The sequence below is a fragment of the Chiloscyllium plagiosum genome, unplaced genomic scaffold, assembly GCF_037043375.1.
Source record: "Chiloscyllium plagiosum isolate Xiang-an unplaced genomic scaffold, Cpla_swu_hap1 HiC_scaffold_2, whole genome shotgun sequence".
NCBI classification, from domain to species: domain Eukaryota; kingdom Metazoa; phylum Chordata; class Chondrichthyes; order Orectolobiformes; family Hemiscylliidae; genus Chiloscyllium; species Chiloscyllium plagiosum.
The window spans coordinates 39,855,978-39,879,772 of record NW_028270140.1 but is presented as its reverse complement, the minus strand read 5'-3'; the positions used below and the strand labels follow the sequence as shown (position 1 = coordinate 39,879,772).

General features: G+C 40.6%; 1 pseudogene; it reads left to right on the top strand.

The window, feature by feature from the left end:
* The first annotated feature begins 5,789 nt into the window (after window positions 1-5,789).
* Window positions 5,790-16,250, top strand: LOC148151865 (uncharacterized; annotated as a pseudogene).
* Window positions 16,251-23,795: the final 7,545 nt, after the last annotated feature.

Below are 23,795 nucleotides of genomic sequence, written 5' to 3'. Positions count from 1 at the left end.
CATTTTGTAAGTTGCTTTTTAATTGCTGTTTCTTCTACTCTTTTAGGCGTTGTACTCTAAATCATTGCATGGTTACTGTTCATCTTTCCAATGGAAGCACATTCTCATTACTTAAAGCCATTTGAGAGATTACAATTAGGCTAGAAGTTAGCCCATCATGCAAGTCACAACCAAAGTAAAACAGAAGGTGAAACTCTTAGGAGGCAGTCAGAAGTAATCAGTCAACACTTATAGATAAAAAATATCAACCTTCCAAAGAAGTGAGATAAGTAACAATAGTCAAGTATGGTCCCAAAACATTATATAGAGAAAAGAAAGACCCTAGATAAGGGAGGCAATGTCGGAAATTCACAGAATAGCATTACTGTTGCACAAGTTATTATAAATGCCACTTGAAAAGACACATCTGGCTAGAAATAAAAAGGTAATTGTCAGTTTTCACATATAGGATCCAGAAAGAATTCAAACCTGCTTTACTGGGCATGATACAATATAAGGAAAAATGTCCTTGCAAAGCAAAATGTTGTTTTGAGGAGTTCTAATTGAGAATAAAGTAACTGAGCATAGATATTTCACTGTTGGGTAATTTGTAACATGAAGAAAAGATGAGAGATCTCCATAGCTGTATAAAAAAAATTGTATATGATCCAATTGTAATGATATGAGTGTAGATCAAATAATCTGTTTGCACTGAGCAAAAATTCCTGTTGTCCAAGAGTGACATTACTAGAATACATTATTGTTCAAAATTTTGGATTTGAGATCACAAGTTGCTTCAGTCACATTGACAAAAGTAAAAAGTGGGAGGAAAATAAAATATCTATTCTATTATCTCACATAAAGTCATGAATGTACATTAAAGGGTTAATATCCAAATATGTAAATAGTCAAACAACATAGAGTCATAGAGATGTACAGTGCGGAAACTAACTTATTGGTTTACCTCATCCATGACGACCAGATATCCTAAATTAATCTAGTCCCACTTTTCAGCATTTGGCCGATATCCCTCTAAACCCTTCCTATTCATATACCCATCCAGAAGCCTGTTAAATGTTGTTATTGTACCAGCCTTCACCACTTTCTCTGGCAGTTCATTTCATACATGCACTACTCTCCGCGTGAAAAGGTTGCCCCCAAGTCCATTTTAAATCTTTCCCCTCTCACCTTATACCCTGGGAAATGACTTTGATTATTCATCCTATCCATGCCCCTCATGATTTTATAAACCTCGATAAGGTCACCCTTCAGTCTCCAACGCTCCAGGGAAAACTGCCCCAGCCTAGTCAGGCTCACCCCATAGCTCAAACCCTTGAATCCTGGCAAAATCCTTATTAATCTTTTCTGAACCAATAGGTTTCAGAGACTAGTGATATTAATGGATATAGAGATAGTGTGGAAAAGAGGCACTTCAGGAGATAATCTGCAATGACCTAGAAAGCTGGGTAGGTTTGGGGTCAAATTTTGCCTGATAATGTTCTTGTGAAGACCTCTGAGGAGTTTTATCATATTAAAGGAAATACATGAGTGCAAAGAGGCCAACTGACTCAGTTGGTGAGACATTTAGGATATGGATTAGATTAATACTGACTACCTAGGGTTCAATTTCTATTTTGGTTGAGTTAATCTGAGGACTTGCCTCCTCCCTCTACATTAACACAAATCACAACACTCAGTGAAATCACCAAAGGACAAAGAACTGAAGAAAAGAGAAGTACAAGTTCTGAGAAGATGAACATTTTGTGCAATAGTACTGCCTAGAAAATTAAACAAAGCAAGAAACTGATTACTTCTTTTTCATTTATATTAGAAAACCTAAAATATGTTTTGCAGATAGAAAATTTAGGTTTAAATGCCATGCAAATTATGGTCAGCAGAGGGAGTGCTTGGTCAATGAGAATGTTGTGCAAATTAATTTTGAGATGATGTGAATTTGCAAATATTTCATGACATAGTTGGAAGCTAAAAATTTAAGTCCAGACAGTCGTGAAATTTACTATATCTTTAAAAATGCTGTCAAGATCTTAGTGGATGAAGAAGAGAATGAGAACAGAGGAAAGAGCTTCAAGTTTCTCACTGTAAATTTTTTAGTTGACTTTTCAATACTAGAAATTCAAAACATTAATCTTCTAGTCATTTGAAAAATCATAATGGGGCATTAATTTATAACTATCTCTCCATCCCTTTCTCCCTCACTAGCACCAACAACACTATTTGCAGCACCAAGAATGAGTCAAGCTGCCTTTTCCTCAGCCATCTACTGCGCCACAGGTTAGAGGTGAGAGACACAAAAATCCTGCTGACAAGATCCCAACATCGTCCTTAGGTAGAATGTTATCTCTTTACGTGTATCCGGAGACTCAGGCTTTCATTGTTGACAACCTGCAGCTTTCTGTATCAAGACCTCCTTCCCCTTGCACCTCCTGGGCACAGAGTGAAAGGTGCCTTTGAAGAGCTGACATTCCCATATCCTGAATCCTGTCTCTTGCCAAGTTTTTTTTTCTTTTCTTCTATAAAGAAAACAGACCGGTGAAAGTTTGAAAAAGATATTGGGTGGAGAGGAGGGAAAGACAGCCTTTGTGGAGGGTAGCTATGAGGGCAATGGACTGCAGTGAATGTTGATGTTCAGAGAGAAAGAGAGAGAGAGAGAGATGAGAAGCTATCTGGGGAGAGAGAGAGGGAGAAAAATAGAGAGAAATGTATGGAGCTGCAAACTGGCATGTTGTAGAGCTGGGAGCCTCAGAGTGTGGGTATGGCACTTGAAAGCGCTATGCCACTCAAATTTTCTATTCTCTTGAGTCCTTTACACTCTGCCTCCACATTGAAGAGACAACATTTTCACCTTCTTAGCCAAATCCCCATCTGCTTTGGAGAGGTTTTTTCTTTTCCTCTTGTCCTCAGAAGGGGTTATCCCTTTTGAGACAAAATGTTTAACTTTGTCATTTAACAAATGTATAACATTCATCCCATCTTTTCCGAAGTGATGTCTTTCCCAACTCTAACCACAAAATGAAGGATGATCTGACAGACTGAATGACTTGTTATACAATCTGAAGGTACAAGAGGAATGAAAAAGGCATTACTCCGGAGAAGTCATTTAGTGAGAGCTGCAGTGCTGCCAATCCACTCGATAAACTGATTGTTGCATCTGTACCTGTCAATCATTACGTTTTTTTATCTCGAGTGCAAAGCATCATTCATTTCTCTTCTGTTCGAAAAGGCAACTTTGTATTTAAGCAGAAAAATATTAGGTGACCCACTTCTACATCACTATCTGTACAGCACACACACACATGGTCAGCCAAAAGCCCTCTTGTCTCTGTTGCTTTACAGAGGAAAACAAGCCAACAATACTTGGAAATGAAATAGTTTGTACTGGAGCTCCATTTTAAAGTATACAAGACCAGTCAGACTATTATGTGTCACTTGGAAATTTTACTGGACTTTCCTCCTGGGTTTGGAGATGCTGGTGATGGACTGGGGCGGACAAAGTTAAAAATCACATAACACCAAGTTATAGTACAACAAGTTTATTTGGAAGCACTAGCTTTCAGAGCGCTGCTCCTTCATTAATTGATTGTGGAGAATAAGAATTTATAGCAAAAGTTTCCAGTGTGATGTAACTGAAATTATATATTGAAAAAGGTCTGATTGTTTGTTAAGTCTCTCATCTTTTAGAATGATTTGGAGATGCCGGTGTTGGACTGGGGAGTACAAAGCTAAAAATCACACAACACCAGGTTAGAGTCCAACAGGTTTAAATGGAAGCACACTAGCTTTCGGAGCGTCGCTCCTTCATCAGGGACATAGATACCACCATTATGCGTGGGGACACCTCCCACCTTGTACATGACAGTTACTCATGTGACTCAGCCAACGTTGTCTACCTTATACGTTGCAGGCAAGGATGCCCGGAGGCATGGTACATTGGGGGAACCAAGAAAAGGCTACAACAAGGGATGAATGAGCACCACACAACAAACAACAGACAGGAGTGTTCCCTCCCAGTTGGGGAACACTTCAGTGGTCTAGGACATTCGACCTTGGACCTTCGGGTGACCATCCTCCAAGGCGGACTTCGGGACAGGCAGCAGCGAAAAGTGGCCGAGTAGAGGCTGATAGCTAAGTTCGGTACCCATAGGGAGGGCCTCAACTGGGACCTTGGGTTCATGTCACATTACAGGTGATCACCATTGAACTATACACACACACACACTCCCACATGCACCCCCTCACAGACTTAAGACACTCTGCACTCACTACACACAAACACACACACACACTCAACCCCCAAGCCAGACAGACACACACAGACAGACAGACAAAGACCCACATGCACACATATATTTTATGGGGTGAATATGTACTTGCAGGGTTACATTGTACTTTGCTCAAAAACTGCATGAATTCATGTAAAACTTCGTTATCTCACTTTTTAGATTAGAATCAACTTAAGTCGACCTACAACACAGACTACGCAGGGAGGCTTTGCCACCGCACCTCTCGTAAACTCCTCAATCATCTCGTGCACCAACTCTACAGCAGGCGCCACAACCTTGAAATTGAGATGGAGTCCACACTGTCAGCCTGCACTCAGGATACATCAGTACAATTACGTGACATTGTCAAACAGACAAGGCGACAAAACTACACGCCAAGCACGCCAAGAACAAAAAACTGGAGAAACTTGGCATTCTCACCCGTAATAGCAAAGCCCGCCCTGGAACCACAGTAGACAACGTTATCACTGCGGGGAAGTCTATTATCAACTTATTGGATCACACCCTTCGACCGGAAGAGATTGAAGTCCTGAGTAGGGGTCTCAACTTCTGCCCCACTGCCAAAATGGACCCGTTGATTCTGGCAGCAGACACGGAGTAGTTCATCAGACGAATGAGACTCCGGGATTTCTTTCAAGGTGCCAGCAGTGATCCTAATGAGCCTACTGATGAACTGGAACAGTCATCACAGGGATCTGTAGAGGAGCGACCAAAGAAGTTGTCAACTTGGACCCCACCGGAGGGCCGCTGCCCTGGGCTTGACATGTATGCTCAAACTGTCAGGAAATATATAAATGCCAGATTCATCAGCCGTACCCACAAGGTAGAGCAAAACATCACCCGTTCACAACACAATGCCATCCAGGCTCTCAAAACCAATCACAACATTGTCATCAAACCAGCAGATAAAGGAGAAACCATTGTCATTCAGAATAGAACAGATTACTGCAAGGAAGTGTACCAACAACTGAACAACCAGGAACACTACAGGTAACTACCAGCTGATCCGACCAATGAACACACCCGTGAATTAAACACACTGATCAGAACTTTGGATCCAGTCCTTCAGAATTCCCTACACGCCCTCATCCCATGTACTTCTCGTGTAGGTGACTTCTACTGCTTTCCAAAGGTACACAAAGCCAACACACCAGGATGTCCTATCGTGTAGGGCAATGGGACCCTATGTGAGAATCTCTCTGGCTATGTGAAAGGCATCTTGAAACCTATTGTACAGGGGATCTTCAGCTTCTGTCGCGACACTATGGATTTCTTACAGAAACTCAGCACCCACGGACCAGTCGAATCAGGAACATTCCTCGTCACAATGGACATTTCTGCACTGTACACCAGCATCCCCCACAATGATGGCATCGCGGCAACAGCCTCAGTACTCAACACCAACAACTGCCAATCTCCAACACCATCCTACAACTCATCCGCTTTATCCCCGATCACAACATCTTCACCTTTGACAACCAGTTCTTCATCCAGGCACATGGAACAGCCATGGGGACCAAATCTGCACCCCAATATGCCAACATTTTTATGCACAGGTTTGAACAAGACTTCTTCTCTATGCAGGATCTCCAACCAACACTATATACCAGGTACATTGACGACATTTTCTTCCTCTGGACCCATGGCGAGGAGTCACTGATAAAACTACACAGTGACATCAACAAGTTTCATCCCACCGTCAAACTCACCATAGACTACTCTTGACTATCTGTCTTATTCTTGGACACATGCATCTCCATCAAAGATGGACACCTCAGCACCTCACTCTACTGCAAACCCACAGACCACCTCACAATGCTACACTTCTCCAGCTTCCACCCAAAACATATTAAAACAGCCATCCCCTATGGACAAGCCCCCCGCGTACATCGGATCTGCTCAGATGAGGAGGAGCGTGACAGACACCTGGAAGTACTCAGGGATGCCCTCACAAGAACGGGGTACGATGCCCAACTCATCAACCGCCAGTTCCGACGTGCCACAGAAAGGAACCGTAATGACCTCCTAAGGAGACAGATGTGCTGCACTGACAGGGTACCCTTCGTTGTTCAGTATTTCCTAGGAGCTGAAAAACTACGCCATGTTCTTCATGACCTGCAACACATTATCAATGAGGATGAGCACCTCACCAAGACCTTCCCCACACCTCCACTACTTGTCTTTAAACAATCGCCAAACCTCAAACAGATCATTGTTCATAGCAAGCTGCCTGGCTCTCAGGACAACTCCATACAACCCTTTCACGGTAGGCGTTGTAAGACATGTCAGAATGTGGACATATATGCCACCATTACGTGTGGGGATACCTCCCACCTTGTACATGACAATTACTCATGTGACTCAGTCAACATTGTCTACCTTATACGTTGCAAGCAAGGATGCCCGGAGGCATGGTACATTGGGGAAACAGAGCAAAGGCTACAACAATGGATGAATGGGCACCACACAACGATCAACAGACAGGAGAGTTCCCTCCCAGTTGGGGAACACTTCAGTGGTCCAGGACATTTGACCTCGGTCCTTCGGGTGACCATCCTCCAAGGCGGACTTCGGGACAGGCAGCAGCGAAACGTGGCCGAGCAGAGGCTGATAGCTAAGTTCGGTACCCATAGGGAGGGCCTCAACTGGGACCTTGGGTTCATGTCACATTACAGGTGACCACCATTGCCCTGCACACACACACACACACTCAGCCCCCAAGCCAGACAGACACACACAGACAGACAGACAAAGACCCACTTGTACACATATATTTTGTGGGGTGAATATGTACTTGCAGGGTTACATTGTACTTTGCTCAAAAACTGCATGCATTCATGTAAAACTTCGTTATCTCACTTTTTAGATTAGAATCAATCTAAACATCATGGCATAGACAGAGAACACAGGGGGCTAACACCTTCAACATATTGTCGAGCTATCACCATTGTCAACAGCTAACCTGAGAATGCAACTTTTTTAAAAAACGGTTTTGTGATTTACACATGAAAGAAGTGAAAATTATCATGGTATTCTAACAGATGAAAGGCTTAACAGACAATCAATTTTTCAATGTATAATTTCAGTTACATCACACCGTAGATTTTTGCTATGAATTCTGTGCGTTAGGATTGAGCCCTCCACTACCACCTGATGAAGAAGCGACACTCCGAAAGCAAGTGTGCTTCCAGTTAATCTTTTAGAATGACCATGTTGGTATCAGTTCTTTCATATACAAATCGCAAAACTTTTTAAAAAATTTACATTCTCAAGTACACTTTAACATGTCAGCCCAGATAAGGTATTGAAGGTGTTAACTCCCAGTGAGGCTATCTGTGCTACAATGGTCAGACAGATTCTAATCTAAAAAATGGACTTTCAGAATCTTACATGGATTCATGCAGTTTTTGAGCAAAGTAAAATTAATTCTGCATGTACAAATTCATCCCACAAACTTGTATGTGCATGTGAGCGTGTGGAGGCATTATCATTGTCTGTGAGAGGGTGTGTTTGTGTGTGAGTGTGAGTGTAAATGGGTTTAAGTCTGTGAGAGGGTGTGCATGGGAAAGTATGTATGAGTGTATGAGAGAGTGTTTGAGTGTGTGTGTGTGTCTGTCTGTCTGCCTGTCTGTCTGTGTATATAGTGTAATGGGTTCACCTGTAGTGTGACATGAGCCCAAGGTCCCGGTTGAGGCCATTCCCATAGGTGCCCAACTTGGCTATCAGCCTCTGCTCAGCCAATTTTCATTGTTGCCTGTCCCGAAGTCAGCCTTCAGTCACCCAAAGGCCCGAGGTCGAATGTCCAGGACCGCTGAAGTGTTCTCCAACTGTGAGGGAACACTCCTGTCTGTTGATTGTTCTGTGGTGTCCATTCATCCGTTGCCGTAGCCTCTGTTTGGTCTCGCCAATGTATCATGCCTGCAAAAACTGCATGAATCCATGTAAGATTCTGAAAATCTGTTTTTTTTAGGTTAGAATCAGTCTGACCATTGACAGCCTCACTGGGAGTTAACACCTTCAATACCCTATCTGGACTGACATATCACCAATTGTTAAAGTGCACTTGAGAATGTAACTTAAAAAAAAGTTTTGTGATTAACGTATGAAAGAGCTGACACCAACATGGTCATTCTAAAAGATGAGAAACTTAACAAAAAAATCGGGTCCTTTTCAATATATAATTTCAGTTACATTCTTTGCTATAAATTGTGTCTTGCAATCTTATTCTCCACAATCAACTAATGAAGGAGCAGCACTCTGAAAGCTAGTGCTTCCAAATAAACCTGTTGGACTATAACCTGGTGTTATGTGATTTTTAAACTTCCCTCCTGGGGTCTTCACAAAAACCTTGCTATCTCTCCACAAAATCCTTTTCTCATATTTGCAATTCTACGCTTTGTCTCCTTGCAGAAAGGGTGAGGACAGAACTTAATAAGATGGCAGAAAATGTCTGGAGGAGGTGGTGTCTCTATTCCTTTTGTTGTTCAGAGATGAAGGATATCTTAAGCAGCATCAGCTGTTCCTGGCTTTGGCAAATCTCAAAAGCATGCATGGAAATGATCTCAGCAACAAAACTGTTCATTCAACTGGATGTAGGTTTGCTCGCTGAGCTGGAAGGAACATTTTCAGTGAGCTACTGGATGAAGCACTGGTGCTGTAGCCTGCTTTCTATTTATATGTTTGGGTTTCCTTGGGTTGATGATGTCATTTCCTGTGGTGATGCCATTTCCTTTGGTGATGCCATTTCCTGTTCTTTTTCTCAGGGGGCGGTAAAAGGGATCCAAGTCAATGTGTTTGTTGATAGAGTTCCAGTTGGCATTAGCAAAACTAATGTTATTTACAAAGTACCTTGCAAGAACTGTAACAAACTCTACATTGGACAAACAGGCAGAAAACTAGCCACCAGGATACAGGAACATCAACTAGCCACAAAACGACATGACCCACTCTCACTAGTATCCTTACATGCAGACGAAGAAGGACATCACTTTGACTGGGACAAAACATCCATCCTAGGACAAGCTAAACAGAGACATGCACAAGAATTCCCAGAAGGATGGCATTCCAACCAGAACTCTATTAACAAACACATTGACTTGGATCCCATTTACCGCCCCCGAGATAAAGAACAGGAAATGACATCACCATAGGAAATGATGTCACAACAGGACATGATGTCACTAATCCAACGAAACCCAAACATATAAAGAGAAAACAGGCTACACCACCAGTGCTTCATCCAGAGGCTCACTGAAGATGTTACCTACTATGGTGATGAAATGTCTGAAAATGAACCTTCCAGCTCAGCGAGCAAACATACATCCAGAACTTCAACCTGAGTTACAAATCTTCTCAAAACTTGCTGTTCATTGAACAATATACATAACGTACAGAGCAGGGAGTGATTCATATCATGGACTAAATCCTGTGCACTCAGTCACTTAACCTGACATCACTTCTTGTGATGCCATCAAGTTAATCTATTGACAGCTGCTGCCTTAACCAAAGTGTACTGAAAGTGGCTTCCAAGCAGTTGGTCATCACTTTAAGAAGTGAAAGCACTCAGAGAAAGAAGAAACACTTTGAACAAGACACTTGATCATGGGCCTGCTTTTCCCTGTTTGTCAGTTTCACCAAAGAAATTCTTTCTGCTGTGAACTCATTTTAGTGACTCTAGCAACATTCTGACTAGTAAGGAATCGGGGGCTTGGGTTGGGGGGGGGCACAATTCAAAGTGATAGTTAAAGAATACTTCATTGACATTTTAAGTGCCTTAATTATTTGCCTTAAATAATGTTCTTCAAATTCACAGTGAAAACAGAAGTGGAGGCAGAACAGGATTAGGATCCCAACACAATGTTCCCATTTGGGGGTTAATCTCTGTGTAGAGGCCAACGTGCCTCCCATACTGACCACCTACCCCTCCCAACAAGAAGGTGAGGGGCTGGCGATGGGGTTCATTGGGCAATTATCACTGGGGATCTTTAAGGTGCTACAATTCAAGGACTGCAGAAGTTTCTGAACATTCTGCAGATGGAAGAGTTGACAGAAATAATGCAGGGATTTGAAAACAAGGATGCAAATTTAAAAATAACAAGACAACATGTAACAGAATTATCAAAAATGAAGAGCGATTTTACTTTTACTCAGTGAAGTGCATTAAATTGACATCTTCAAGATCTATTTTGAAACATTTTTGTACCTGTTCTCTCAAGTATTAGGTAATTAAACAATCCAGTTAATCACTGAACAAAATAGCTTAGATTCTGCACTATGTCAGGACAAATGTGAATATATCATTACTTAAGTGTGCTAATTTTATAAATTTAACAGTCTCACAATCCCCTTCCTGGGTTATAGTGCTGAATTCAAACAGAAAAGTATGCAATACCTCTCATAGGACAATGTACCAGTTACTGGCAGAAATATATATTCTTGTGGAAATGGTTGCAATAGCTTATTGGTATGAAAATTGCAGTTAACATAATTCAGTTGTTTTATATATAATATTAGGTTATATGCATAATGTGCACTACAAATATATACATACATTTCTATGCATGTATTTATTTATTCATCTCCATTCATACTTATATCATGAATCGTGTAATCTGCAAAACATTCTGCAGTAAGAAACTTACATAGTCAGGAAGAGCTACCACAGAGGTAATTTTGAAATGCAGACAGAAAATACTAGAGAAACACAGTGGATCAGGAGAGAGAAACAAAGTTAATGTTTTGAATCCAGAACAATGACTCTTCAGAAGACCTGCTGAGTTTCTCCAGCATTTTCTGTGTTTGTTTGTTTCAGACTGACAGCAACCATCTGAGTGGTTTAACCAATTATAATAATTCAATTTTCTGTTAATTGGGAGAGTTGTATAACATTTACAGTATCAACAAGAGCTTGCACTTATTGAATGTTGTAAACCTCCGAAGATATATGATAGCAGCATTATTAAACATTATTTCACACCAAGTTATATTGGGTAGATATTCAGAACTTTGGTTAGAAAGGTAGTATAAGGAAGGGAGAGAGAGATAGAGAAGTTTGGATACTGAATTCAAAACAACTGGAGGTAAGGTTGCCAATAGTGGAGTAATTGTAATCATAGAAACTCAAGTAGCCAGAACTAAAGTCAAAGTATATTGAATACAGTGATAGTTTTCCCTATTGAGTAATCTAATAGTATCTAGTTTAGCTTATTTATAAAATCCAGATTTGTTCCCATTCCCTACACTGCACTACCTTCTGTCCAATGGGACAAGTTTTTAATTAACCATTTCTGACCAGTTATGGCATACCTCTGGGCAGGTGGGACTTGAACCCAGACTTTCTGGCCTAGATATGGTAAAGCTATTACAGTTCTTTGCACAGCAGGGTTAAACAGATCTTTTAATTTCTGATTTGCCTTAAACTCCCATGTGGATTAAATTGCCTTATGTAAGTCATGGCTGAAATATGTTTTGCTGGAAAAGCGCAGCAGGTCAGGTAGCATCCAAGGAGCAGGAGAATCGACGTTTCGGGCATAAACCCTTCTTCCTTGGATGCTGCCTGACCTGCTGCGCTTTTCCAGCAACACATTTTTCAGCTTTGATCTCCAGCATCTGCAGTCCTCACTTTCTCTATATATAAGTCATGACCAACTGAACATGTCTATTAAAATGAATCCGGTTGGCATGCTTTTGTTGAAGTGTAAATTGGCTCAAGTGGATAACTTGAATTTGTAATATGTTGTAGCTCACTGGCCTTCCAATAGAAACAGATGAACTATTCTTGTTCAAATGATTATCACTGTTAATGAAATTCATATTAAGCTTTCTTGCTTTATTAGTGGCTTAGCAGCAGCAGGTTATCTTAACCTGTGCTAAAATTAGAATACTTTGGTACATTTTTGTACTCTTAAATTGCAGACAGGTTCATAAAATGATTTAATTTTCAACTTATGTAGTCAATACAATTATAACAAGCATTTCAGTAATAATGCTATCATATAATAGTGCTAACTTTATAACAATACCATGGTATTCACGATACATTATCATTTTCATTAATGATATTCCTGTAGGTCAGGAGTTTTTTGCTGACACTTCTATTTTGATATATTCAGCTTTGGTGATAATGAAGGAACATGGCAGTTTTTTCCAGAACTTTTAATAACATCCGTTCTTGGGTTGACAAGTAGAAGATATCAATCGCTCAACATTGTGTAGTAACTGTCATGGTCAAGAATAAATCCCAGCTACATCCTCTGACTTTTGACAGTACCACATCTTCCACTAATAATATTGAGCCATATTTTCCTGATCAGACAAAAAAGTAGACACTTACAGATGTATTCTGCCTGGGAATGTTCTGGCCAGGTGTCTTCTCACCTGAAGCAGCACACTTGAATTCAGGAATTTACAGGGGCAAAGTGGATACTGCATTCTTTTTTCAGCACTAAGTGATTATTCTGTGATTTAAAGTTCCTGTAGTCGCTTTGACAGCTACTGAGAGAAGGTGAGGTGTGTGAGGTTAGTACAGGGATGAGGTGCAGGTGGGAGAGTAGAGTAGGATGGTACAGGGTAGAGTTTCAAGCTGGCCTGGGTGTGTAGAGTGTCAGATGGGTGAGGCACTAGTGTTACTAGTGAATGAATGTTGAAGATAGGTTGAGCATCAGTTCGGGGACATTGTCAAGTCCTGGGGCTGTGGCCATCACTGGTGGGGAGAAAGTGTGGTGTCAGGGTTGGGGAGGGTGTGCACTCAAAAGGTCAGTGGTGAGTCAAGGGTTCAGTTTAGTAGTTCCCAGGAATAAGACCAGACTTTAATCCTCTGGCTTTTCCTGGGTAACTATTAAGGTCAAGTGAGTCAGTACCCTCCAAAATCTCCGATTGTAACTTGGAGATGATTTTTAGAAAGGTTCCAGATTCCAGGTAATTGGAATTTCAACTTCCCAGACGGTATTTGTAAATGGTCCCAGCTTCGGACTATACATCTATTGTCTCCACTACTGGAGTTTCTGGCTCATTTCTTGAAAGCCACCACTGACCAGTAGCTTAACTGAATGACTCATATCCGTACCACGCTGAAGAATTGGGTAGAGTCTTGCTAATGCTTCAATAAAGCTGGAGTGACGAATAGACAAATTAGACAATTGTCTAGGTTGGCACGACTTGGAGAGGATGTGGTCAAAACTCTGCCCACTTTTCAAAAAAAAAACAAGAAATGAAGCTAGCTGGAGACCCATGAAGTTGCTTGAAAAAAGTCACCCCTATTCTTTTTGTTTCAGACACACACACACTTGACAAATCGCCAGTACTAACATGCTAAATGCTTTCCCAGTTAATGCAACTCTTCTAATCCCCAGATACCTCTATGCTATTTGTAAAACAGCAGAGCTCAAACTGGGTTAGATGTGGTGATCGATCTGTTTTGTGATAAACCTATTTTTTAAACACAGTTCATTTTAATAATTGCTTTTGTTTTGTTTGTGATCTGCTAAACATTGCTCCATAGTTCATCAATCCTTAATTTGATATAGAACGCATACTAAAATAATTTTAAATCTCAGTAAAGTTACTGAATTGGATTGTTTTGATGACCAGTTTCGTCTGAGCCTAACAAGTTCAATTCATGAGCACATTTCCCATCAAATTTAAATTGTCAATGTTTACTCACCAGACAATATAACTGAGTTTACTCAGCTGGGGAGTTTGTGGAATAAATTAGAAAAGGGATAAATGGCACAATGAGCTTTCAGTTTCTGATGTTTTTTGAAAGCGGTGTGTGGAGAAAAGGCTGAAATAGAAATTCCAAGAAGAAAAAAACATCCAAATTATTTCCTCAGCCCGAACCGCGTTCTTCTCTCTCTTTTCAAGAGAAGTGAATATTTCAATTCTCACAGCAGCAATTGCTGTAGAAATGAAATGTTGAATAAAGGAAATAAAGAACATAATTTCTGAGATTCTGCATAAATACCAACACACATTAGGAATGTTAGAAAACAGATAAAGGAATAGGTCAGTTGGCCCCTTGAGCCCTCTTTGGCATTCAACCAGATCATAGCTGATTTTCTACTTCAATGTCACTATGCTGCTCCCATATCCCCTGATACCTTTAAAATCTACACGTCTATCGATCTCTGTCTTGAATATAATCACGAACAAAGTCTTGACAGAAGCATAAGGTAAGATTTTTGAAGATTCACCACCTTCTGAGTGAAGAATTTAGACAAGAGTAATTAGGAATTCTAGTTCAACCTTGGCTATGCCATCAGACAAATGGATCTTTCCTGCTCTAGAAAGATACTGCAACTTTAACTTTTGTCAGTAGTACTTCTAATTTTAGTTGGGTTTATGCCGAAAATTAGTGTATATCAGCTGTTGGCAGCTTGGCAACTTACCTCTAACAGCCTGTTATGGGAACTGTTCACTCACATTTACAAGTCGGTACAAACTCAGTAAAACTGTACAGAAACCTGAATCCTAAACCTTACTGAAAATCTGAGCACATAATGTAGGTTCCCCTGTTTTGAGCAATTCACAATGGTGGGAAAATTGTTGCAGTGTTGATCTCTCCACTTCCCAGAGTCCTGAATTCACTTCCCACTCTCAAACAGGTTCTAATTTATAGTAATGGTCATTGTCAGAAAATGGATCCAAAGTGAACACAATTCTCCGACCCTGAAACAATCCATAGGAGAAACAAGTGAAATGATGGAACATTTTACTTTTAACCAGGGAAATGTTTATATAACTGTGGGATATAAATGAATTAATGTTATTTCTGCAACTATAAATTCTGATACAGAACAGGAATGAGAAAATATATATTCAGCAAAAAGAAAGGATATGTTAGCATGAGACGTGATTACAGAACAATGGTGGATGTATGGGCAAACAGGAAGACATCTGTTTCCCCACTTGCACGGAGACACAGGAACAAACCCTAATCAAAGAGGTCAAAGTGGCCTCTAGATAGAAATAGATGCTGATAGAAGAAAAGATATGCCTAATCAATAACCTACGGTAGACTGACGTCAAACACCCTTATGGAGTCGGAGATAAGAGTTTGTCACGGACAAGACAGGATAAACAGAAGTTGTGGGATAAGTCTTAAGGAAATGAGTGACGTTAGTGAAGCAGAGACAAATAGTGGAATGAGACAAAAATATGGGAATTTAAAATGTATAAATTGCAGAGTTGATTGGGGTTTGGTGTGTATTTGTCAATGCCTTTCTAGGCGTCAGACATTACACCCACCTGCAGGTGTACAAATAAAACGACGCTGCTGTTTCAGATATTTGGTCTCGGACTGAAATTATTGATGTGAGTTGGCTTTGTTTCTCACAATAACTACAGCTTTCAAGGTAAGGAAGGGTGGAGAAAATCCTCGACTATTCCTAGTTAATGGGGAATCAGTGTTTTTATGTCAATATATCTTTAGAGACATGCTCTTGGAATCATCACTATCACAACATCTGACCTAAGGATATTAACAAATAAAAGCAAATTACTGCGGATGCTGGAATCTGAAACCAAAAGAGAAAATGTTGGAAAATCTCAGCAGGTCCGGCAGCATCTGTAAGGAGAGAAAAGAGCTGACGTTTCGAGTCTAACTGACCCTTTGTCAAAGCAGCTTTGACAAAGGGTCAGTTAGACTCGAAACATCAGCTCTTTTCTCTCCTTACAGATGCTGCCAGACCTGCTGAGATTTTCCAGCATTTTCTCTTTTGGGCTAATGATATTAAGGTTGCCTAGTCTGTCTTACTTCAGATAATTTGAAACATGATAATCTCTAGTGGAAGCTTGCTCCTTTGTTGTAATCTAACATCTTAATATTAACCCAGACACTATGTGCCAGTGAATGCAATGTTTGCACATGCAGTTAATCAGAATAAATGTCTGTCAGACTTTTTAATATTGACTTATTCACGCCCCATTTCTTATGTTGCAGGAGATAACCTAAGCATTGCTGCATCACCATAAAACACCCTACTTTGGGCAAACTCACACCATGAGCAATGTCAGTTAGCCAAAAGGAAGGTTTGAAAACATGGAGCCAATGACAAAGCTGCTGGTAGGTCTTGCAGTGATGCAGGCATTGATATCTCACAAGAAGTGTGGGAGTGAATGAGGGAAGAAGGCATTCTATACTTCTGTAAACATTTGGCTAGTCCCCAGCTTAATAACCATGAGCATTTATGAGTGCTGCATTCTAAAAAAACATTCTCTTAAAAGCAGAGAGCTTTAAGAGGACAATTAGTGGAGTTATTTCAAATTGAGTGAATTTGACCGGATAGATGGGGAGACGCTGTTTCACTGGCAGAGCTGTTATACAGCGATAAAAGCCAGAAACATAAGCTAATTAGCATAAAGTAGAGGGGAAATGAAGAAGATGTTTATGTGAGCAGTGATTTGTTAATAATCCGGAATACACTTCCAGAAAAGTCTGGGGGCGGGTGGAAGTAGAGTAAGTAGGTGACAATGTTTTTGGATGAACTGAAAAGAAAATCATTGCAGGTAAATGTGGAGAGAGATGCAAGAGCTGAGCTAAACGAGCCAGCATAGTCACAATGTGCTTAAGAATCTCCATCAATACAATAGGTTGCTATGATTATGTTACCTACCTGGCAAAAAACAAACAATTCATGATGACATTGGGGGAAGTTCAAGACAATAAGATAATTTAATTTATTCCATCTCTGGTGTTTCAAAGGTTCGACATCGGTCTGAAAGGATTCATACAGACATTAAAATGTGAATGGATCTGCAAGTTCAGACAATGGAAGCTCACCAACATCTAGGCAAGTTTTATTTGACGTGTGGGCAACTTCAGTGTGTGACTCCTATGAATATGTTTGTGCCTCTGATTTCATTAAAAGAGGTACACATCAATGTGGTCTGCATGTGGGTGATCAGGTTGATGTACAGCTTCACAGATTCGAGGGAATATTGATGTTCACCAACTTCTTTAACATTGATCAAATTCCTCTGTAATGTGGAGAGGTCAGATTCAGGGAGCCCTAAGTACGGGATGGTCACCAATAAATCTAAAATGGAATTCAGCAGAAACTGCTTCACCTGGAAAGTGGTGAGAATGTTGAAAGGTGCAGCTATTAGCATGACTTCATTTAAGGGAAAGCTCAATATGTATGAGACAGAAAGGAATAATGATTTATGGTGATCCGGTGAGGGTAAGTAAATTGGGAAGAATAAGCACCACCAGGAGTCGAACAGGTTGCTTCTTTCCTGTAAATAAGCAAAATTGTTATCCAGGACTTTTACATATTGTAAGCATATTGGGTAACAGCTCAATATGCATCCAAGTCCACACTGAAAGCATGTCTCCCGCTGCTTTGTGAGGTCCTCAAATCAAAATGCATCAAGTAATGGGAGAGAAGTATCAGCAAGTAATACTTTGTTGTGCTTCGTCAATAAGAGCCAATTAAATCTTAGTTAATTGGTTCTTATTGCCGAGCCTTCGATAATGCCAGTGAACCTCATGTAAAAAACCTTCGATTAGGTGTTCCTTAACAGACTGATTAAATAAGGTCAGTGACTGCGATGGAGTCAGGGGACAAGTTGCAGAATGATTTGCTAATTAGCTACAATGCAGAAAGCAGAAAGGGGATACAGGGTAGTTATTCAGATGCGTAGAAGGTAGAAAGTATTGTTCCATAAAGATTAGCGCACAGACCATGATTGTTCATAACTTACACTAATGGTTAGAACTTTGCAATCAAAAACACATTTAAAAGACATCTAAATTTGCAGATGACAGCAAGTTGGGGAGGATAATCACTACTAAGGGGGACTACAGTAAATTGTAATAATAAATTGGTAAACTTGCAGGATCAACAAATAATTGACAAATGAGAACAGAATTTGATGGAGAAACTCAGTTAGCCTGGCAGCCAATATGGAGAGAAAACAGAGTTAATATTTTGTGCCCTGTGATCCTTCTGCAGAACTAAAAGGGATTGGAAAATTGAGTACTTCATAGTATAGGCAGACTGTGAGGAGCAAATGGAACAAATTTTAAGGGTGTTCAAATACATTAGGGTTGTTCAGAACCAAAGACAAAGGGGTTGTTAATGAAGGAGAAAGATGGATAGAGATAAATCTTCTATGATTAAGGTGCCATGGAGAGAGTGAGGATGTTTTGGCAGTTATAGAAGAATGGACTGAATATCACAGAGGGATGTCCCTGCAGAATGCTCACAGTTGAGCACACTACCATTTTGCATTAGAATACTATTGGCTGTTCATATTGCATGCAGGGAGTTTCACCCATCTTATGGATTGGTGCATCTCAGGGCTGTGTACTTCCTGCCTTCATACTGACTCATTTTACACCTATTTGCTCACAGCACCTTTGCCTTGTCTTGCCTTTTTGCATTTTGCCCCCTAAGCCACAGTACTTCTATCATGTTTAGCGCAGACACAAAGCCAGGCAGCTTGTCATTAAACAAGGGACTGGGCCTGTGGCTATGCAGCATGTTTCTACATCAAGCTTATCCCTGTACCATATTAAGGCATTCCATAGTCCTCAGAGTCCTCCACGATCAATATGTGGAAGAGTATGCTAAACCATCAAGAGCTAAAAACCTTACATGGATAGTTATAAGGAAACAAGAGTTCCCCAATGTGACCATGACTGATACCACTCCTGACTGAGGCCAAGCAGTAATAAAATGCAACCATTGGCAATCACAGAGCAGATGATCGGCCTGCTGAAGATGAAAGTCCTCTTCTCAGATCAGTCCGATGAAAAGAAGTGTGCTGTATAATTCTAACAGGCTGATACTTTGTGGTCTAATACTACATCACTAAAGGAAGGCAGCATTACATATAAGAGCATGTTGGTGAACACTTGCAGTTCACTTTGAGAGGAAATCAGGGCTGTGTCTTGTCTGCGCAGCCAACAAGGCAAATGTGATAAACTAAGAAGAGATCGGAGAGTAGCATCAGTTCTGCTGAGGAGGAAGGAGATGACATTGAGCAGGAGGAACATCACCATGAAGGAACACAGCAGGATCGATCACAGTGTCAGTCAAGACGTAATTGACACCAGTTTCCAGTAAATGACAGCTATGTGAAGTGATCACTCATTGACTCTAAATTTGTTGCTGGTCAAAAGGCAATGTCTCTGTCTCTTCACACATACAATTGCAGCTTCAGTTTGTTTTATTTTGCTTATGCTGTTATTGAATATATGTGAATGCCTTTTACCACTTAAAGGCTTCTAAGATAGTCCTACATTGAACAGTGACAAGATGTTAGAAGTGTGCTTTGGGGATAAAGTGGCAATTCCTTAGGCAGAGTTCTAAAATTGGATGAGACAAAGACTGAGCAAGTTGTATAGCTTGTTTTGTAGATAGTAGAAGATTCACAAATGTGCACTTGTATGTGCCATGAAATGTCAGCCATGCCACTTATGTATTCTTACAGTGCACAGTGAAAGGTAACTCTGAGCTAACAGCTCTTGGGCTTTAAAAATTGCATCAGTGCCAGGGATCCTGGGAGATACATCTGGCACTAGCCAGTACTTCCATCCTGTGGTGAGAGGAAAGATATGATGAACGGGGCACCACAGGAACATAGTAATGAAGATAATGTGAAAAAACTCTCTTGGCCTCAAACAGAAGCATCCTATGAAACCTGGTACTTAGCCTGTAATTTATTCCAAGATAGCAATAGATACAAACTTACTTATTCTTAGTTTTAGAGTAATAGACAAATACAACTCGTCCATGCCAACCAGATATCCTAAATTAATTTCATCTCATTTACCAGCATTTGGTCCATATCCTTGAAACCTTTCCTATTCGTATACCCATCCAGACGCCATTTAAGTGTTGTAATTGTGCCCGCCTCCACTACTTCCTCTGGCAGCTCATTCCATATACACAGTATGTTTGACCAGACAATCATCAAACACTGATGACATAACATCCAGATCTCAAGTGAGACACCTTTTTGCCCCATCCATGACATTATAACATCACTGTGTTCGATGGTGTTCAAATAGTCTCCAACACTGAAACTTGTAGAGCCATTATGTCAAACCACAAAAATCTCTTCATCCTTCTGTATTTAAGGAAAAAAATATATACCTGACCAGTCAATCCTTTTCTGATATGTGTATCATTCTTGTAAATCATCCCTGCATCCTTTCCAATGCCTCTTTCTCCTTCGGATAATATGGTGACCAGAATTACACCGAGTAATTGATGTGTGCTATTTCACATTTATCAGTATTGAACCTCACTTGTCAATAAAACAAAGAACTGAGAATGCTGGAGATCTGAAACAAAAACAGAAATTGCTGGAGAAACTCGACAGAGACTTCCAGATCTGCTGAGTTTCTACAGAATTTGCTGCTTTTATTTTAGTTTGCAACTCTCCTGACTTTCTTTCCTGTTTAGCAAGACAGTATCTCTGGTATCATTTCACACTATTGCGCAAAGTTTAAATTATACCCCAAGCACTCGTAGAAATAGCGGGCATTAAAGTTGTTTTTTTTTCATTCTTAAATGCATTCTGAAAGAATAAATACTTTCTTCCTGTTTTTAATTGGTTGCTGGTCATGAACATTTTTGCTACATTCAGAGGTTCCTGCCTGCATGGAGTAACTCAATTCTTCATTTTCCATTCCTCCCTTCTAATGGAACAATGCCCTTCTTTTCGACTAAAGCGGTGCCAATCCAGGCTTGAGGCATTAAACACAAGTTGATGAAGCAAACTTTGCCATTTCTCAATCACCACTGGGTCGGATTGGAGGAAAAGCTTGAATTATTAATAATTCAAGACAGATGCACTGTAATAAAAGAGAAAAATATCCTTCAAAGGAACAGTGAGAGTAACAATCAACCTTCTTTTGACACAGTTCAGAGAACCGCACTGCCACATCAACCATGTAAAATTAATTGCTTGACTTCAGAAACATTTTCCCCTCATAAATACTGCAGCAACATATCACTGTGCTAGTTGTTCCCTCTCATAGAATGCATCAGAGTTAGGACCCTGGTATAATTATAACAGAGGAGAAAGTGAGGTCTGCAGATGCTGGAGATCAGAGCTGAAAATGTGTTGCTGGAAAAGCGCAGCAGGTCAGGCAGCATCCAGGGAACAGGAGAATCGACGTTTCGGGCATAAGCCCTTCTTCAGGAATCATAACAGAGCTGGCATAGGCATCTGGACCCTGGTATAATTATAACAGAGCTGGCCTAGGCATCTGGACCCTGGTATAATTAAAACAGAGCTGGCCTAGGCATCTGGACCCTGGTATAATTATAACAGAGCTGGGCTAGGCATCTGGACCCTGGTATAATTATAACAGAGCTGGCCTAGGCATCTGGACCCTGGTATAATTATAACAGAGCTGGCCTAGGCATCTGGACCCTGGTATAATTATAACAGAGCTGGCCTAGGCATCTGGACCCTGGTATAATTATAACAGAGCTGGCCTAGGCATCTCAATTATATTCTTTTGCAGTTGACACATAAAACTAATTTGCAAAAAATAGGAAGCTCATCATTGATTCATTAGCTCTGTCCCTTTTGGGCAAGCTGTATGTTCTTAAGTAACCTCTAACTAAATTATTGATTTGAAATAATAACACTTGTAGCCCTGGAAGGACGGTTTGCAGACTTTAATCAATTGTTCATGAAACTCATAGGACAAAGAGCAGTCCTGAGAACCAGGCATGGAACTTAGATGATGCTTGCACATACCATGTATAAATAGCATGGATTGGTCCAATCCTGTGCAGGGTATTGGGGTTTAGGGTGGGACCTGGATGTCAGTGTCAAATAAGTGCCCCAATAGCACGCTTTATGTGGAAATAGTCAGTGAATTGGACAATTTGTGGCCATAGGGCATGCTCACCATTCACTTAAGGGTTTTAGAACAGTAAGCCTATTTTTAGGTGCTCCAGCTTAGAATGAAATACAACTAATTGTTTCAGGTAAGAGAGAGAGAGAAAGAAAAAGACAATTTCCAACTTAAAAGTCTCTTCTCTTTTAAAACTGTTAAGCTAAAAAGAAAATACCGGAGCAGTCAGGCCACCATTATGGAGGGGAGGATTGCACTTCTATCATGAACTGTACCCATGGAAGCAGATTAGTTCTCAATATCTGCCTGATGTATTGGCCCTCCTGGTCTAATATCAGGCATTTTTCCCCCACAAGAAGCTGGCTTAGTTCCTTAAGGTGTTTGAGGCCAGTGGGATTTTCCTCTGCTAGATATGTCCATTTACTTGCCCTAATTGGTTATTGCTGCATTGAGACTGGAAGCCCTAGGTAAAGGCTTTGTGAAAATAGGAGCAAAAATTCTACCTTTGCTGGGAGATAGGACCAGCTGCCATATTGTTGAACGCACCTCCATAAATGTTCAGAGCACATGCCTGGAACAGGAGCTTGGTACTATGCATTTACAGGCATAGGCTCCAGAACACATGCTGGAGTTTCCTTTTGCAAAATCTTCTACGTGACTCAAGTCATTTTCTTTGACACTCAATTGCCACACCAGCAGGTCATCAAAGGTAACGGAAACTGGAACACTTTGCTTACACATCCCTGCCCCATAGTAAAGATTTGTCTGTATCCCCAGCTCAAGGTTATCTCCTGGCTGCTGCCAACCACCGTTCAACGCTTGGAAGGGGAAGGATGAAATGATTAAATGAGAACCTCAAATTTGTTGTGGAACCCAGGGATTTCCAGCAGGCAGAATTATTTTCAAAATCATTGACATAAAAGCAATGTATGAAGGAGGAGGTGGCATGGTTTGGAGGGCTGGTTTTTAATTTTCTTTGTTTAAATACCCAGGGCAACAGTTTTTCACCCAGAAGCACTTTTTAGCTGAATCTGAATCTGAATACTTAGGAAGCAGAGCGTCCTATACCTTCTTACATTTGCATCCCCAGAACAAAATCCCAACTTTCTGCGGCACTTTCTCCTAAGGTTGGTTTGGGAGAATGGGGAATTTTCCTGACTCGGCATTCTTGATTCAGGAGTGGTAATTCAGGCCTCTGTGCATCTCCTAAATTCTCCTCAGACCTTATTTTCCTATCCTACTTGGTATCATGAGCAAACTTGGATACGGTACACTTAGCTCCTTCATCTATATTGATTAGATATTTGAGGGCCCAGGGCTGTTCCTTGTAAGACTGTAGTAGTAACAGCCTGTTGACTTGAAAATGACCTGCTTACTCTGATTCGGTTTCTGCTATTACCCAATTCCACATAGAGGGAATGATCATTGAGTGATAATCTGAATGTCATAACTCCATTCTTAGTTGACCTTTGAGGTAACAGCAACAGGAATGTGTGATGATGCTGTGGCTTGAAGAGGTTATTTTGTCCTTTTTTATAAAAGAGAGGATTTAAGAAGTTCAAGCTGTCTAGTTGGCATGCGAGTAAAGTAAACAGCTTGTGGAGCTTTTTTTTCTAAAGGTTAGAACATTAGAAGCAGTCTGATTGGGTGGGACCAGCTCTCACAGACCATGCTTTGAGATTCAGCATCATTTG